General features: G+C 40.8%; 1 protein-coding gene and 1 long non-coding RNA gene across 3 annotated transcripts in view; one reads left to right on the top strand and one right to left on the bottom strand.

Annotated features, from left to right (window-relative positions):
* Positions 1–18,496, bottom strand: part of LOC133214875 (potassium voltage-gated channel subfamily KQT member 1-like) — a 486,013-nt gene that overhangs the window by 49,234 nt on the left and 418,283 nt on the right. The gene's annotated exons all lie outside the window — the stretch shown is intronic.
* Positions 2,300–18,496, top strand: part of LOC133214017 (uncharacterized) — a 28,224-nt gene continuing 12,027 nt past the window's right edge. Inside the window, exon 1 of the long non-coding RNA XR_009725960.1 lies at positions 2,300–2,980. This is a non-coding gene — a long non-coding RNA (uncharacterized LOC133214017). The remainder of the gene's footprint in view (positions 2,981–18,496) is intronic.

The raw sequence follows: 18,496 nt of genomic DNA, 5'->3' as shown, positions 1-18,496 counted from the left end.
GGAGCATGAGGTCCATGGACCCATGAGTTTGGGTGGTATTGCTTCAGCCTCTGTCAACCTCATCAGCTGTCCCATCATGTGGAAGAAGACCTGGGAGGTCATCTGCTGCTGCCGATGGGGTTTTGCACTCTTTCTCTCCTACCCCTAAAAAGGGAAAGGTGCTTGAAGGTCTACCTGTTTTTACCATCTTCGCTGGAAGGGAATGACTAACTACTAAAAGAAAATACAGGGCAGGAGTCAGGACTAAGAAACAACTTGGACTGACACAGTTTAGGACAAGTTTCTGGAAGCCCTCAGCTCTATCAACTTGCAAACTGTGAAAGTAAGCAACAACAACAACAAAAAGAAAAAGAACATTGACAAATGTAGTCCATGGCCCCCTTGACCATATGCAGTCTGGAAAGGGTCTTTTTAGTCCTGGCAGCAGAGCTTCACCAATGCTGCCAGTCCCAGTTGCCTTCTTGCTGGCAGGTGAAAAACAGGGGAGAAGATATAAAGCTACTAAGTGGCATAGGAAATTTTTAGTGAAATCTTCTGAAAGATGGTTAGATGGAGCACATTACACAAATTCAGCAAATAGCTGAAATTCCTGTCAGGTTGGATTTGATGATGAGAGGGTCACCTTGAGAGGTAACAGACCTAACAAACTTATGAAGTCTTAAGTAACTTTTACAAAGTATTATTAAGCCTTGGTGAAAACAAACATGGAAACAAAAAAAGCAGCTCTGCTCATGGCGCAGGATAATTTTGCCTCCAAAAGTACACTGTTCCTGGCTGCCTTAAATGTCAGTAGTGTGCTGTTTGTTTCTATTTTGCTTCACAATTGCCCCCAAAGTGAAAAGTACTTCAGATAAAAGAGAAAAAACTGATTAGCAAGTTCTACCAAGTATGCAACATCCAGCCTCCTGAACTTAGATCAAGCCAAGAAACGTAATGGAAATTTTTACTGTGTATGAAAACGGTTATTGTCACAACTTCAAAGCTACTCAACCAGTTTTCTGCATACTTAATCTGCTTTTTACATTTCACTAGTAACTCGAAATCTATTGCCAGTGTGTCCAACCATTACAATAAACATGCACTGTTTGTGTTGGTATCTAAGGCACAATTATGCATTTGCTTGTTTGTTTTTTGAAGCATGAGTAATGTATGCCAATTTTGCTGATACTCGAAAAATAACAGAATGGACACTTCTGATACAGTAAAATTTGATTGAGTGAGTTATGAACAACAAAAAATCTGTGTTCATAGGATTGAAATTGCATTCACTCTTAATTGCTGTGATTTGCTGGTGTACAGCTGTAGTGAAACAAAGTTAGTCACCTTTGATGGAAGATGCAAATCTGTTACTGCAATGGATTCTGTGGGAATAATGAAAAGCCTTTGTCTCAGATGTGGAACAATTGCCCAAGCATCCTTTCTGAACAGTACTGGGCCCCTAAACTAAACACACCTCTAGTACATAAAATCTTCTATGCAACCATGGAAAACAATGGAAATGAAAGTGCATCACCAAATGTCCTATCCTACCTGGGGAAAGCATTTTGAGAAAGCTCACTATCTGTGGGCAGTACTTGCTAGAATTCTGTCATAAAACGAAGTCTGGGCTTATGGTGGCATCAGATATGGCAGGCCTCCTGAAAAGGCAGATTCTATTTCTTTTAGGCAGGAAACAACAGCAGTGAATTATCCAGTAGAGAGCTTTGCTGCTTCTGGTACCCAAACCAGTTCACTTAAAGCCAGCGACTGTCTCTCTGCGCTTTTCTACAACTGACAGTCCCTTTGGGTCTTCCTTAAATGAATGAGAAAATCAGCTTGTAGGTTTGTTGGAAGGGAAATCTGGATTGATGTGGTGAGGTGAAAGCTAAGAGCTGTTTAGGTCACTTAGGGTGTATTTATTTTGCTGTTTTATTCTATTGAAGGAGAACTAGCATGTTGAAGGAGTGTGGGCTGCTGAGGTAGGTGCTGTGCAAGCGAAGGAGAAAGACACGGGTTCCTGCTGCAGAGTGATGGGGCAGTGCACAGCCCTGGTGATCTACACTCTTGTTCCGTGGAGGAAAGCCATTCAGGTCTTGTTAGCATTTGGGCTTAGGAAGAAAGGGTTAATTGCCCCAGTTTTTTTGCCAGCTGGGGAGGCACTGAGACAACAGAAAATTGGGAGGGGAAGCAGGACAACCAGCTCTTGGGAGTGGAAGGGGAAAGAGGCTGCCAGGCCTTGCTGTTTGTTTGTATCTCTGTTTCAAGTTCTGTTTTCAAATAAAACACATTATTACACCTCTGCAAACTACTGAGTTTTATAAGCCAGCCTCATGATATAGCCTACGATCTCATAGAAACAAAGTCTAAGGGTATATGTAGGAACACAAAGTTAAAAGAAGACAGGCTGTGATCTCAGCAGCTACTTGTGCTGGCAGGAGCAAGTATCTCCCTAAAAGCAAAACTAGCAGAACATCCATTTGATATACTTTCCAAAATGCAGCTTGATTCAGTCAAGGTTCTTTTCATGCTCAACTCCTTTGTTTTAGACCTACTACTGCTTGTTTTTCGAATTGACTATTTGCTGCAGGAATTTTGTTTTAATTTAACAGGCAGCTGGAGCTTATTAAACACGATTTTCCATGGTAGTATTTTATATCAGTACTTGATAATGGCACACCTGTAAACACCCTCAATAACGAGCACCTTTAGGCACCCATGGAATCCGCCTGCTGCAGTTAGCGTGGCAGGGATGCTGGGTAACAACGGCACAGCAGCTTAAGCCCAAACTTTCTTCAATGCGTTTTCCTCCTGCTTTCTAATCTCTCCTGACAATGTTGAAAGTTATTACTTAGCTGCATAAAGAAAACCATCTGTCAATTATTTACCTGCTTGCATGTGGGATCAGGTACCCAGAAGCTGTTACTGAAAGCCAAGGCAAATGCTCAGCTTCCAAGAAAGCAGAAATCCAATTGCAGTCATCTGATTCAACTGTCTATCTGGGGTAAGTCAATAAAAATCTGTTCTCTGTCAGAGAACAACTGAGATTCCTCCAAATACCATTTCTGACATCCAAGTCACGGCTGAGTAGCCCTTAAACTTCTTTTGAGAGCTCTTGGAAAATAAGATTTCTAGCAGCTGTAAGTAAGTATTTAAGTGCACGTCTTGCTGAGTAGATGTATGGAGATTGTTCATGTTCCTCCATGAAGTGCATCCTCATGTTGTGTAACAGAAATACTAACATCTGAACTCCAGCCAGCATCCTGTCATAAGTTACAAAACTTACAGCTTTTCCAGTTTTCCTGACATAAATACTGGACTCTTCAGAAGCACTTGTCTGCTGAAGTCTGGTCCTGTCATAGTCACTGTGGGTTTTATAATAATTTCAGTGGAAGTAGAGTATGAATAGAGAGCTTTGCCTATGTGTGTCTTGTCTAGAATGCTCGTTCCCCCCTCCCTTCATCCTGCAAATTACAGGAAATTATACCAAAAGGTTTTTTGAGACTGTTTAGAAAGAGCAGTGGGAAAAAAGTCACTTTTGAAGAAACTCGTGCTTTCCTCTCTCAAGACCTGTAGGCTGACTTTTGCTAATGTTACTTTAGATTAGGTATTTTCTGTTACGGTTGGTAGATTCACTTGAGGTCTGTGAATTCTTATTGGGCTCCCTGGAGAATAAAAAGAGAAAACCAGTACTTGTTTTAAGTTTGTGTGCTTGAATTTGCTGTAGCATAGTCTTCAGTGGATACTATCCTCCTGGTTTCACAGAATTGGAAAAAGACTAAAAGCCAATGTTTTAGAATACCCTTCCTTAAAATTAAAAGATACCTTTTGATAAACAGAGATTCTGCCATTCAGAAGTCTGGCTCATGTTTTAATGATTTCATTTTTGATTTCTTTTTTCCACTGGTAAGTTCCAAGAGGAGGCCAGCAGTCCTAAAACAGTTATCTGGGTGGGGCTTTACTGACACCCTTGGATCCAAGCTGGCTAAATCTGGTCAGCTTGGTGAGGATGCCTCCCCTGAAGCTCACTAAAAGAAAAAAAGCCTAATTCCCAATGAATTTATGTTATATATTATCAACAAAATTGCCAGCCGTGGCAAGGGTTAAAACACTTGCTAATAGATAATTCCCAGCATGTTACTCACTTCCCTGCACAAGGACTGAATGCTTCAGAAATATATTTTTCCTTCAACCCCTCAAAACTGTATGGATTAATAGAAATGTTTTCTTGAATTACTTACAAATCGTTGCAGTTATAACTTGAACTTCCAGAAATAATGTGCTAATGATTTCATAGAAGATAAACTTGGATTACATCTGCTGTAAATAGTCAGCATTCATGTAGTAGTGTTTCAGCTACTGGAATAACTGTGCTGGCCTTAACTTTGCAGATGATCTTTTATTTGTGGATGCTCCACCTTTTCAAGAATAAAAAGAATAAACCCCCATCCCCACACTTAGTGTTTGTCGCAGTGAGATCAATTAGGTCAGTGCTGAGCAGTTTTGGAAATCCCAGACAATTGAAGCTGAAATGCTTATTGTGCTGGATGGATAGGAAAAATGTGGAACCTATAGAAGCCAGAAGCAAAATGGCCAGCTTAAGGCAGCATTATCAGCAGCTGCTTTTCAGTTTTAAATAGAAAGTGCTTTTTAAGGAAGTCCGTTGGGAATACTCCTACAACTAAAAGAGCCCATAACAGCATGCTGATGATGACTAACTAAATGGAGATGGAGGAGGAGAGTTCAACGGTTCCCAAAGGAGTTGCCATATTTCTTTCCAGGATTTCTTGGACAGAAGTATAGAATCATAGAATGGTTTGGGTTAGAAAGGACCTCAAGACCATCAAGTTCCAACCCCCTGCCATGGGCAGGGACATCTCAAACTAGACCACGTCACCCAAGGCTCTGTCCAACCTGGCCTTGAACACTGCCAGGGATGGAGCATTTACTACTTCTTCGGGCAATGTGTTCCAATGCCTCACCACCCTAGGTATACGTCTGAGCTGTTTGTGATGCCTTCATAATGATTCTTGTGAGACCTAGTATGCATGCACTGCTCCAATGTTCTGGTGTGTTCAATGGATCCACCGCACCTCAGGCTCAGTAATACCACCACCTGTACCCATAACACAGGACTAAAACCTGACACCTGGTCATACGTACTGTTACCATGGTGCTGGTTCTCCCTGGGCCAACTCTGCCCTCCCAGACAATATGTGGATATGGAAATCCTTCTCTCTGTTGGAAGGTAAAAAAAGGATGGGTGAGAGCTGTGCTGAGCCCACCAGCATAACTGCGGGAGAACTAGCCCTATCCTGTTTTGTTTCGTATTAAAGATATGACCCCTGTGCACAGCCTGTAAGGCTGAGCCAGGATGACTTTTGCTGCTCTACAGAGGGGCTGTCAGAGATGTGCAGTGGCGACTGTTCTAGACAGTGGTACAAAATCTTCAGATTTTGCTGGGACAGAAACAAAAAATCAGGATAATTTACATAAAGGATATTTCAGGATTTACAACTGCCTTTTGGCAGTTTTGTTGACAATATTCCCTCATCCTGTATTGCTCTTGCATACAAGATACTGCAGTTGTTTCAGCAATGAAGAAATCAGTGTTTTGTTACCAGTGAAGCAAGGTCTCCTTAGAGTTCACAGTCCAAGGGTGCATAGACCCAACCATAGGTGCTAGTGAGACCTAAATCCTCCTCTTTTTGTCTCTTGAACCACTTCTCCCATTCAAGATGCATTTTATCTAAACCCATTTTGTTTGTCAGTTTATGACTTCTTTTTCAAAGTACTTGATTTTTACCTGCAGTGGGAGCAGCTTGACAGCACAGAGGACTACTGTCAGGGGCACACATGCTGCAAATGCCATTAGAGGCAAGTCAGCCTTTCAAAGACATTTTTAAAATATCATCTCCACAGCTTGTGTGGCCATTTGTTAAAAACAAATGGCATGTGGGGAGTCTGGAAACCAGGAGCAGCCATTAGGTGGATCTAAAATATGTGTCATCTGTTTAGTGTTGTATCCCCTTACGCACTCTGTCTTCTCAGAAGGCTAGTCCCTTGAGACTTGTGAGATCAGAGGGAAATGGGAGACCCATCTGCAACCTGCTGATTAGCCAGTCATCAACAGATTATCTCATACAAAGGGATGAGAGTAATGGGCTGAGGCCAGCTAAGTGCATATATGGTAGTGAAAGCATCAGTGCCACAAAGATGGGAAAGACTAGATGATGTGACTCCTGGGGAGGGCACCTTTAAACAGGCAGAAAAAGAAGGGTGGGATTGTTGGGTGAGTCACTCCAGAATACTTGGCATTGATACCAAATCAATGGGCTCAGCCTGGTCTTGTGGTTTCCTTTCTTTCTGGGCATGAATCTCCGCAAGCCGGAGGAGCTGGTGGGTGTACAGTATTTGCAACTACTTTATTTTCTCTGGGCTAAAAATACTCTGCAAACGTCGGTTTTATTTTCCATTCCTAACAGCTGAGCCCTGGTCAGGAGGGAATGAATGTGTTATCCTACTGTGAAAACATCTAAACAGGTGGAAAGGACAAGGGAGGGTAGAAAGAGAGGGTGGAGAGTCTGCATTTAGACAGAGGTCCTGTTTCCTGTCTAAAAACAGAGTGAAGGTCCTGTAGGTTATTTTAAAACTGAAACTTGTATGCCCATTTTCATCTATTTGCTATGTGAAAGAGCCTTGTGCTGGGAGACACCAGGAAGAAAATGGTTATGGAGACATCAGGAAGAAAATGGTTATGGAGACATTGTCAGAGGAAAGAGGAAAATGTGGCACTGTGATTCTGTTTCAGTCAGGCCCAAGCATTCTGCCAGTAAACTTCATTTTTCACCTGTAAGTTCTGTTATGCCAGCTGGAGTCTCTCATTCAGCTTTACCAAAGTTCTTTCTTTCCTCTTCTTCTGAGAAAGCCCTTTATAAAAACTATCCTAGTTCTGAGACAGCTTTGTTGAAGCACCTCAGTGCTGACCAGTGGTGCTGTTTCTGCAGCCACCCCTGTTCCTCAGCACAGACAAAGCTATCAAATAGACTTAATTGTGCTAGATGTTATGTTTTCTATTTTTTTAGTATGGAAATATTTTCCATTGAGAAGCATGACCCTGCCTGGTAAGACTCTCTTCATCCAAATCCTGTCTAGACTGCAAGTAAGTCTGCAAAGACAAGGGCTAATGCACTAATCCATTCTGGTACTGTATGTCTTTATAGAAACCTTTCTTAGAAAAGGAAAATACAAATAAGGGACCAGACTCATACTATACAGAATGTAATCAATAAAGTTATTTGAAGTTTTACACAAAAGCTCTCACACAGATCATTAGGGCAGAAACTTTAATCCACTGAGATTTAGAAATGAGGAATTTCTTAAGTAGCACCTGAGATATTTTTTTTCTCTCCAGGTCTGTGGGGCTTTATGGATTGTAAGTCCTGCCAAAACACTTTTTCAAATAAATATTGGTGAGGAAAAATAAAAAGAGGAGCAAAGGAAGCCAAGCTGAAATCTGATAAACAGCTCCAAGATACCAGCCCTTTCAGGGATATTGCCCCAAATTCTCCCACAGCAGATAGAAATTAGTAAATAATCATAAACAGTGGAGAGGGAAAATGGTGCTGGTGGGAAGAGCAAAACCATGCTGTTCTCACCTTTCCTGCACCTTTTGGGTAGGTTTTGAATTCCCTTTGACATGCATTTTACCATTTGTATTCTTTCTGCTTATCATCTAAACAAGGGCTAGCTACACATCCCACCTGCCTTTTCTGAGCGACAGACTGGGGCTGTGTGAGCACTAGATTTGCCTGTCCAGCAGCAGTTTTCTATTTTTCAGTAAAAGCAGCTAGGCTAGAGGAAGGCCAATGGGTCAAGCACAAAAGGACAGGCACTCTTCCTCTGGCAAGCAAGCAGAGGCTGGAGTGTGCTTTTATGGGTGCCGAGTCTCTGCATGGCCATCAGTTGGAGTGCACTGGAGGCAGGTTTGTGGGCCTGCTATCAAATTAGTAACACAGATAAGTGATGTCTTTGCTGGCCAGCCCTGCTTCAAGACTGTGCTTGTGCAGCCCTGCAGACATAGGAACAGGTAAGGCATGATTCCCACAAATTCCTGCATGTGCTTTCCAGTGTCTTGCATGAGGATGGCTTGGAAGAGCATCCTAGAACCAGGAGCAACCTAGAACCTGGAAGAGCCACCTAGAACCATCCTAGTACCAGGCTGAGATAGTTCAGTGACTATCACTGGTGTACAGCTGTCTAACAAAATGTTCATGGCCAAGGAGTTTGGTCACAGAAGAGACTTTCCTAGGTGACAGTTCACCTGATAAGAGAGATGAGTTGTCCTGGTTAACTGTGATTCCTTCCACATCTTTTGAAGTATGCATGAGATTCACAAAGAAGCAGAGGGGTTGTGGGGCCTTTATGAAAAATAGCACTGGGACCAGATGCTGCTTTTGTGACCATGGTTATCATTTGTGTGTTCTCTTTGGTCCAAAACAGAGAGGGGACTGAGAGGTGCACTAGCAGGTGTGAAGTATGTGATAAATGAATGAAAAGGCACATCTAGCCTATATACTGAGCTTGTATACACCCAGCTGCACGTATCAGTTATGCATTTATTGCACTTAATTTATTTGCAATAATGTTAAAATCAGAGTGTGTGCTCATTTAAGTTATCTGTATCATGCCTATCTGTAGGTCTGGTGGAACTATGATGTATGGTCCTCTCTCTCCACCAGAAGATCTGTGGCATTTACAGTGGAAACTTAGATATCCTGCTCTTGCAGGTCAGTGGTTTCAAACTGCTTGGTGAGGCTGAGTGTGTGATCTACAGCCATTAACCAACAACTTTAAGGATTGTAAGTTTTATGTGAGGCTAAGCTAATTTCAGAACTGCCAAAGGCCCATTCGTCCATCATGGCTAGGAATGGCTGATTTAGGCTTGCTGGTGGTGCCGTATCTGCTTGAGAGGGAGAACGTGTGTGAGAGTTTCTGAGAGATTGCTTTTGCTTTGTGTAAGACACTGGGGAAAAAGCAGGTTGGCAAGTGAGTGTTTCTGCCTTCAGCAGGTAAATGGAGTTTGTTATGATTCGTTCAGACTCCACAAGAGAGTAGTTTCACTAATGGCCATTAAAATGGATTCAGAATAAGATCAAGAAAAACTACAGGCAGAACATCGGTTTGGTTGTGTCAACTCACCACCAGGAGAAACATTTTGACTTGATTACAATTACTCACACTTAAATGCTGAAAATACTGTGATGTGGGGGCAGATGAGGATTAGAAGTCAAGGAAATGCAGCGTAGTCAAAGCCTGGTATAACTAGTCATTAAGGGACAAAGCAGAAGCAAGCGGCTGAGGGAGCAGAATGGAAAAAGATGACTGGAGAAATAAAATGTGAGGAGGGAAAAAAAATATTTGCTGCCTGACTGCTGGTTTCAAAGTTAAAGAGAAATGATGAAATCAAAGCACCCATTAATTGTAACTATTCAATCTAACTTAGTTTGCTAATGCTGCAAAACCACTGGTTCACTTTTAGCTGAAATTGAAAAAGCGTAATTCAAAGCCTGTTCAAAGAGAATAATGAGATAGCCTGGAAGACCATTACCTAAAAACCAGTTACAATTATATGTTATCTGTGTAGACTTGAGTTTTTATTAGCTTGCATTTGCCCTCCAGGGCATCAGACAAAGGCCATCTATTTGTTAGGCTTTGGAGAAGAGCTAAAATCAAGCTGTTTTGAACAGGGTTGAGGGCAGGACTCCCATATCACTCTCTGGGATTTCCTAGAGAGATGTAAGCATGCGTGACTTATGCAGTGACTTTCCCCTGTGCACGTACTGCACCAGTGATTTGCAAATGCATGGCTAGACTTTTCTGGAGTTTGTAGATGTCCCTGTGTGGGCTGTAGCAGTAGCTCTGATTTGACTGTAAGACTTACGGTCTTATCCTGCACAAATGGCCAAGATTGCCTTTGTTCAGCTGAGCAAGATTTCTGGAAAGAAAAACTGGAATCAGGCATGGGGGGAGCAGGAGGGGGTTAACTGTACCTCCTGTGGGTTAAGTACCACTTGCTCTCCTGTGCTGGTGGCTGCCTGATAATCTTGTCTGAGTTGCATATATAATTGCTGTCGGAGTACTTTATGGCTTGTGTAGAGGCAGCGTTAGTACATTAAATCCAAGTAAGTTCATAATGCGTTGGACTGTTGAAAGTTGCTAATTCTTACTTTGCCCATCATAAGCCCAGTCCCTCTCTCTGCAGCTGTGATTTAGTAACAGGGCACTGTTTTGCAGTCTCAGATTACTAAGTGTTTGAGTACAAAATTAATTACTTTCATAACTCAGTTGAAATTAATGGACTGATTGATACTGATGATTCAATGTTATTCTGTTCAACTGTTTTCGCAAAGACATAAAAATGTGTCATGGTATGTTTGTTTGTATGCTGTGGAGCACAAATGAAAGAGTTGATTGAATTGTTTTATGAAAAAAGAGGATAATAATATCTTGGCTGTCAGGACTCTTTTTTTATCCTTATTGTCTGTGATTCTTTACAGCCTTTACTGGCTTTAGTGGACTTTTTGATTTAGACAGTTACTAATTCATCTTCAAATCTTTATGCAAATGACAATGGCAAGTTCACTAAGTGTGTGAATTCCTTAATCTGGGAAAATTTTAAGTTTACGTTGTAAATCAACGACCTAACGGTAAGTTCTGAGGCTACTTCTGTCAACCCTATAAAATGACCATTTATCAACTGTTTGATGTGTTTCCTTGTCAAACTGTTAATATGAGGAAAAGTTGTGTGTGATGCTGTGTGTAATGTTAGGTAGCCACTAGCAACCAGTGATTTTTAATAAACACTTTTATAAACCAAAAAAACATGTCTAGGAAAGGATGATGGCTAAAGACTAAAGAAAAGGATAGGCAAAGATGGAAAAACTGTTACTTCAATATCCAGTGCTAACAGATCACATGTGAAAAAGAAGTTCAAGGTTCCCCTTATTTAAGCTGTTTAGGACAAGAAGTGCTGCGGGGTGGAGCAAAAGAGACGTAAATCTCTCTGCATGCTCTGTAAGACTTGAAGAGAGCTCTGGAAGGAGCTCACTGCAAAAAAGGTTTTCAGAAAAAAGGTGGAGAGGTAACTGCTGCAGTCTGGATTCAGATCCAGACAAAGCTTAAGGTCTGTAGTTAATAAAGGTAACTCCTCTGGCAGAGCTTTGCAGGTGACATGGAATGGTGTTGCCATCCTGTCACCATGCTCAGCTGAAATCTTGTATGCTCTGCCACATGTGATGGAATTAATGTTTCTTCTACTTGATTGCTGCTTCTTTGAATGTATTAAGCCACAGTCTCTGGGTGAATTTTGCTCATTATTATTACAAATGATTGCATTTCGTGTGCCAGTCACTGCAAACCTGCCTGAACAGACACGGGTGCTTGTGGATTAACAGCCAGAACCTGGATCCCAAAATAACCCTCAAAAGGCTGCATGATGGTAAGTGCTGTGTCATTCTGAAGCATTCCCAAGCAATGACTGTTACTTTTCTCTGCTAAAAATCACTAAAAGCTCTGAGAAGAAACACAAATAACAGGGATGAAAGCCTAATCTTTGTCAGAGTTCCAGACACTGACTGTATTGTAGTTTCAGCATGGACATGTGGCTGACATAAAACCAAGGAGGCAAATAAAATGGCAGCGCTCAATGCAGTTGTACAAAACTGGGATTTAACCCTTTTTCACCCTAGCCAGTTGCAGCCTGGAGTGAATAGTGACCATGTATTTTGTAAAGGAGGAGTTGTTTCTGTTTTTGTTTTTGTTTTAAAAAGAGCATTCAGATCAGCTGAGTTTGAGCCAATACTGAAACCAAAGCTGCCAAATTTATCATTGACCAGAAGATTTGTATGGGGCCAAAGGAGGTTGGTACAGAGAGATTAGAAGCAGATTATCAGCATGCTTTTAGCATCATCTGTTTCTAGAAGCAAATAATTAGCCTCAGACACAACCTTAGCTTTATATAAGATTTTACATGTAAATTATTGATGTGAAAAGACTGATAAAAATTATAGGAACTGTTATTTCTGCCAGAAGAAATGAATTCCCGGAATAATGCATTTCAATCAATGTGGGTACTTTAGCAGTCCTAGATTTTTGCAGGAAAAGTCCATTTCAAGAAACTCATTTAGTTCCTTATTTCAAATCCTTGGTGTAACCTGACTGAAGAAAAAGAGGAGAAAGAAGACAGTTCTAATGTCAGAAACTGGCTCATTTCAAAGATTCTGGAGCTTTCTTATGAGAAATTGCTGGTAATGGCTTTTTTATTTATTTATATTTTTTTTTAGGAGATAAAGTGGGTTGATTCACCCTGGTTTCTGAATTGCACATGGCCCAGAACCCCCGATTGCCTCCCATCATGAGTGCTGCGAAACCTGTGCTGCGTAGCTGAAGCTTAGCTTTCCCACCAAGATTGTCACCCAGGGAAATAAGTGCAATGTAGTTGAGAAAAGGAATTTGTTTGTGCTAGTGTCATCTGTGGTCCTAAATGGGGGTTGCTAACTTTGGAAATGAAGGGAATGCCCAGGGTTTGTCAGCAATATCCAGGTTTCCTTATGATCTTCTTGACAGCCTGGATATCTGATGTCACCTCTTTCAGCTTAAATAGCCTTGTGGAAAGCATTATAGGGTTCTTCGCAACCCTGGAGAAAAAGAGCTCTGATTTTAAGCTGCTGCTTTTACATGTTTTTTCAAAGCAACGAAGATTCAAATTGTTTCTTTATGCACCGTTCCTTTATGCTGCTTTGAAAGCCTCAATTATAAAAATTAAGGACCTTTCTGGAGAATAGGAAAAAGTCCTTTTTCACATTTGAAAACTTATGAGCATTTAGTGGAAAAAGTTTTAAGAAAAATTATTGGCCCATATCTCATCATAGGCAAAGTGATAAAGGCAAATGAGAAATGAAAGTTTGTACACTGGGCCAGACACTACAAATGATTTTTATAGGACAAAACTTTATGCTGCTGGTGCTCTTAGACTGAAGAATAAGAAAACAGGCTTTTTTATCTACATGATGGTCTTTTTTGCTGCTGTGTCCAGCCTCCCACTTCCCTGGGAAAATATCTTGCTGCTGCCTCTATCACTCTTAAGTTTTCTTCTGCTTCCCTGTTTGGGATGACCCGGTAAAACCTGTAGCACCAGCTGAAGACAAATCCTTAGGAAGCCAGACCAGAAGCTAAGCCCAAGGTCTCCAGTATATCATCTCTGATCATCCCTTTTGTTAAGGAGAGCTGAAATCACCTTAAATGACAGACCTTGCTGCCGGGGTAGGACTGGCACTTGTGGATGGAAAGACCTTTGCTGCAGGACAAGCACAAGCAGGCCTTTTAATTTCCCTTATGACAATATAGTTCCCTGTCCCACTGGCAGTCAGATGACTTATGATTTATATACTGCATCTTTCCAAGGCAGTTTTAAACCCAGAAATTATAGGTTCAGTTGTTACCAAGAAATCCAGAGCAACACTGTACTGAAAATGGGCATTCTTCTCAATAAAATGCAAGTTACAATCCCAACTTTCTACAAGTAGTTTGATAAATAAGAGGCTGCATTTTTTATTTTTTCACAAGGATGTCTTGATTTCTCTGCTTAGTGCCACCATGACTCTATTTCAGGGAAGATAATAGTTACATGCTTGTTGAGGTGAGGTAAGAGCGAATGCATCAGCCCCACTTTTGCAAGCTCCTGCTCAAATGGTGAGAGCTAACCTCGCTGCCTTACAGCATGCTAAAGAGAGAGGGCAACTGGTGTAAGCTGCATGGATGTTGAGTGTGGCTTCCCCAAGGAGTGAAAATAAAACTGCGTTTCTTAGTTATGGTAAAAATGTTTACAAATCTGTGCCTGAGTGGGGGGGGGGGGGAAGAAAAATTGACACAAATGGGGCCTGGCGTATGCCAAATATATGAGCTGTTCTAAAAGTACGATGTGTCATGGGCTCATTATTCATCAATGCTTCATCACACTGAGTTGATGGTGGCATTAAAACCAGAGAAAAAAAGACGTCATTTACATGAAAAGCTGGAGACACTCCCTCCACCCTTTGATTCCTTCAGTAAGCTGGAAGGAGGTTTGTGTGCGCATGAGAAAGTGTGCTATACAATGCCGGCCTTTATTCTCTTCTTGAATTACTCATACTGTGCAGTATGTAGCAAAAAAAAAAAAAAAAAAGAGAAAAAAAATGTTTGGGGCTTCTTTTGCTCTTAAGAAATAACAGTGAAACACTGAAGCAAAGCTGCAATGCAAGCAAATGCACTGGTCACTTCTGGAGTTTATTTTCTTGGTGGGTTTTTTGAATGCTAGTATCTCTTTCTGTGCTTCACGCTGAAGTTGTTACTTTCCTATGTACACAGGACAAGCCAAATTCCTTCCCCAGCCCCCTAAATCCTGACCTCGACAAAGAAATGACTGTTGTCCCACTGCACAAGGTTCTGCAGGCTGTTAAGCAACTGAGGTGGAAAGCTCCAGACAGCCAAAGGGAGCTGGTGCTGGGGAAGGAGCTGGAAATTTGGACCTGTGTCATTGCGGGGGACTGGGGCAAGGTGGAAAGAAAGCTCTGCATAACAAAACAAATCTCACTGCAATGCAAGTGTCTAGCAAAGGACTTGAAAGGCCAATAGCTGACCTCCTCCCCAGGTTTGTCATTTTGTAAACCGTCAGGGTTTTTACTTCTGACAGAAAAGGGCATATTTTAAAACCCCAGCAAGGAAGAATGTAGGAGGTTGGATTCAGTGTCCTTGGAACAGGGCTATCACACTGCTGGGGTACCACAGTCAAAGAGGGGCATGAGACCTGCTGGAAGGACACAGAAGACAAACGTGCGCCTGCGCATTTACATCTGCTGACGTCCACCCTAAAGAATTTGGATGGGTGTGTTTTGACTGAGTTGTCTGGCCATCAGCAAAGGCTTTAAGATTATTTGATCACTCATTTTGGAGGCTATTTAGTTTTTCAAAGCTAATTTCCTAATATAGGCAAAATAGCAACTCTTTTTTTTTTCCTGCATTTTTTGTGCAGAGGGGAAAGTCAAGTTTTGCTACCTATGGAATTATCCATCTAAGGTTTCTTCAAGCCCATGCTCCAGTCTGACGTAACACAATAGACTGGAGAGGCTCCAGAGGAGTTTGTTTAGTCCCATATATAATTATTACCTTGTAAACAGGATGCACCTTTAAGTTATAATTTAAATATGATAAATGGGCCAAACCCAAGAGTTTTATTATCCCAGGACACAGTTATTACCAACTTAACAGGAAACACCTGCAAGTTATTGTTATAATTAGAGACGGCTGAAAAATGGAGAAATCATTTGGTGGAAAAAGAAATAGAATTCTTGAAGTTGTTTTCATTCTGAAAGGTTCAAATATATCCATTTGGGCAGAATTTTATTCATCTTTTTTATTGAAGATGTTGTAATATTCTCATTTGCGGAGAACCGTTACACTTTTCCACTGAGCACCAGCTTTTAGATAGAATACCAAAAGGAAATTTAAAGCTGTGCAAATTTACTGTCTCATCAAAACAGTGGTCAGAGATTTTGTTTAATGAAAAATGCAACAGTGTGGGCAAATTGCTGGTCAACAATTTTTGTTCCCAAAATGAAGAATATTTTCAATTGAAATAAGAAAATATCAAGGTTTCCTGATTATTAGTTTTTTACCAGAAAATGTCTGAAGTTGTTCTTTGTGACCAGTCTTTTCAGCCCATGTGCTGTGGTGGTGGCAGATGATCTTCCAGGAGGATTTCTGCCTCCTGCCCCCCAGCACTGCCTCTCAACTGGGAGTTACAGTCCCCTTCACTATGTGGGCTGCGCTGTTTTTTGACATGCTCTGATGAACTGTGGCTAAAGTAAACTGCGTTAGAAAATGTCTACTGCTTAAATGTTACAGGCACAGATCCTCAGCCTTCATCACCACAGCCTGACTGTCACACTAAGTGCTCATAGTGGACTTGGCTTCAAAACTCTGTCCTCGCTCCAAGCCTCATTCACACTCCCTAGTCTGGAAACTGCTCTATGTCCTGTCAATCAGTCTCATTCCTCATTTCAAACACTGTCTAGAGTGGGAAGTTTCAGGCAAGGCAAGGGTGAGGAGAGAGAGCATACAGTTTTTGCAAGGGGCAGGGACAAAAGAGCCATTACATGACTTGGAAGCTGGGACTCAGACAGTAAGGAAAGTGGTCTCAGCTGTGGGAGGCACGAACTTCACCGTAGAACGTTTTGGAATAGGCGCAGTGCATTGGTGAAAGGTCAAGAAGTATGTATCATCAGTGTAGTCACTATCTTAAGGGGCTTTTCCAGTAACACAGGGTTGACATAATTTCATTTCAGATAGTTCTTAGTTTTTACTTACTATTTATTGTTTTACTTGATGTACTGCTACTGGTATCATGAGAGCTGAAATAGGCTATTTTATTTTAAAATCACAAAAGGCATAGAGATTTATTATTCTCTTTTCCAGATTAAAATGTCCACTGTGTATGCTGTGTGACAGGAGGGCACAATATTCATTGTCTCAATGCTCATTTTAAAAGTTGCTGCCGTGTTCATGTGACGTTGTCAGAAGTTTGTCAGATGTATGACCACAAATATGCATGCATCAAATAACAACATTAGTCTAAACCTTATGCGGATGAAATGAAACACTTAATGGAAATAGTTTCCCAATCTTTGAAATAAGGTTGCATTAGATTAACGGAGCATTACTACATTAATTAACATTGATAATGCATAACTCTTTCAATGAACAGACCATCAATCAGAATAGATTACAGCAGATGTAAAGAGTTTACTTCTGACCTTTTAGGGTATAGTATTTACCACTGCAAATTCTGAATTCAATAATACTTTTATTTCGGTAGGAAAATGGACCATAGTTGGTGAGCAGTTTCAGGAAAAATCTTTAAAAATAATGGGATATATCTATAAGGGATAGTTTTGAAAGTTTGTGAGTCTCAATAGACAGAAGCCTAGGTCATTTAAATATGAGATGAGGGCTATCAAGTCAGTAGAAAACTCCACAAATGTTAACTGATGTATACTGTCTATTCAATATCCCTAGACCAGATTAGGAAGAGTGTATTTTATAAGCACACTTTTAATGTAAAGTGTTTTACACTAATTTAAAGCAGGATTCTGTTTGGACAGAAACACTTCTCCTTTTTTCAACACTAACAGAAAGACAAAGACCAGAAAGCCAAGCTGACTGGAAACTGTGGTAAGCAAAAATGAAATCGAATTATCTACATCCTTTACTTCTTGCCATATTTAACATGTTATTTCCCTTTAAATTCGGATTCGCCTTCTAAATGTGAAAAGGTGAAATGCCATTACTTGCTCTTATTAATTATAATTATTGGCTTTTTAGTTTTGCTACAACTCAATGGTGAATAAGAGAAGTGACTCGAGCACATCCTGCTTATCTTTTCTCTGGTACCATCAGACTTTCCCATTGTGCATGCATAAGTAGGAGAGGACATGATTGAGTAATCAAAATGAGTCACTTTCTATCTTTAGTGAAATAAGCCTCTGTTCAACATTTCCCTTTGCCAAGAAGCAGGCAGCAATTGCAAGTAGGTAATTGCGCTGCTAACACATGCCAAGGCTCAGATAAGAAGCAATCTGGGTACACGCAGCGTATTAACAAATTCTCCAAGCACTGACTCTGCAGAATAAGATTCAGCATTTTCATCCAAGATAATATGCTCTAATTAACCAGTGCACGGTACTTTACACTAAATACAGGGCTTGAATAGAACTTTGGGAATGGGATAATGGAGGCTTATTAGGTTAATAAAGAATCATGTGTTCCAAGGCTGACTTAAAAACATGATTAGACTTCCTTTAAAATAGGCCAAAGTATTTCAGATTTAATCAGTCCCCTAGAGGTTACTGAAATTATGAAATAGGTTTGGCAATTGATAAGTGACATCATTTATGCTGTTTAGAAAATGAAAATGCTCTAAAGAAACCCTAGGAGCTTTGGTGGCTAAAGCCTCAGAGACTGGATGCTTTTTGTCCAGCATCTGGACAGAAAACATTTCATTACAAAAGTGAGAACCACTTTCTGATGCTGTGTAAAATTTCTATAGAAGAAGCAAAACTATATGTTATGCCAACTGGCTTCATTAAGATTACTTGTTGCTGTTCCCTGGGAAGACTTCTCCTCTAAGTCTTTGACTTAAATTTAGAAGCCATCCAAAAATAGTCCACTGACAATCCTTCCTCAAACTTAAGAGATTCAGTGTACGTACTGGGATGAAGTTCACTGGCTCACACTAGTTAAGTCTAGAAATTCAGTCAGGGGATGCTTTGGCCTTCAGAGGCAGGGGACTTCAGCTACTTTGGTGAGTTAATGGTATCAAACAAAATTATTTCAAACCATGGTCCTCATCAAAACTTGGAAATACTACATAGCTGTTTCATATAGTTCTGTGGGTTAGGTTTGGATCATCCAGTCTACCACTTTG

This window comes from Neopsephotus bourkii, unplaced genomic scaffold, assembly GCF_033783945.1.
Source record: "Neopsephotus bourkii isolate Nb327-2 ecotype Australia unplaced genomic scaffold, CSIRO-AGI_Nbou_v1 NB_107, whole genome shotgun sequence".
Lineage (NCBI taxonomy): Eukaryota > Metazoa > Chordata > Aves > Psittaciformes > Psittacidae > Neopsephotus > Neopsephotus bourkii.
Note: the sequence above shows the minus strand (reverse complement) of the source record. Positions and strands in the feature narration are given on the sequence as shown.